The sequence below is a fragment of the Penaeus monodon genome, chromosome 22 (genome assembly GCF_015228065.2).
Source record: "Penaeus monodon isolate SGIC_2016 chromosome 22, NSTDA_Pmon_1, whole genome shotgun sequence".
NCBI classification, from domain to species: Eukaryota; Metazoa; Arthropoda; class Malacostraca; order Decapoda; family Penaeidae; genus Penaeus; species Penaeus monodon.
The window spans coordinates 453,775-454,113 of NC_051407.1; the positions used below are offsets into that span (position 1 = coordinate 453,775).

General features: G+C 50.1%; 1 protein-coding gene across 1 annotated transcript in view; it reads right to left on the reverse strand.

Annotated features, from left to right (window-relative positions):
• Positions 1-236, reverse strand: part of LOC119586793 (POC1 centriolar protein homolog A-like) — a gene marked incomplete at its 3' end in the record, with an annotated part of 6,504 nt that extends 6,268 nt beyond the window's left edge. Inside the window, 1 exon segment of the mRNA XM_037935513.1 lies at positions 189-236.
• Positions 237-339: the final 103 nt, after the last annotated feature.

The following is a 339-nucleotide window of genomic DNA, read 5'->3' on the forward strand; positions in this document are numbered from 1 at the left end:
CGCCTCGAAAAATTCAAACCTTCAGAAGCCAAACGCCAAAATATTTTCCTAAATTTCCCACCAACAACACCCCTCCCCCCCAAAAAAAAAACCCTCCCATCCAATACACTCTCCCTAACAACTAAAATCCCCCTCTCAAAGAAACAAAACAGAGAAAAAACTTAGGAAATACAGCCCCAAGAACGAACCGAAGGCGACGGAGGTCCTCGCGCTCTGGCCTCGTGCGTCCGTCTGACCTTTTGTTTATGTTTACAAATTCGAATCTCCCGCCACGTGCTCGCGGCGCCGGCGGGAAATTCAAAGGCAGATCGCGGGGACAGGAGGCGGGGCCGATTATAT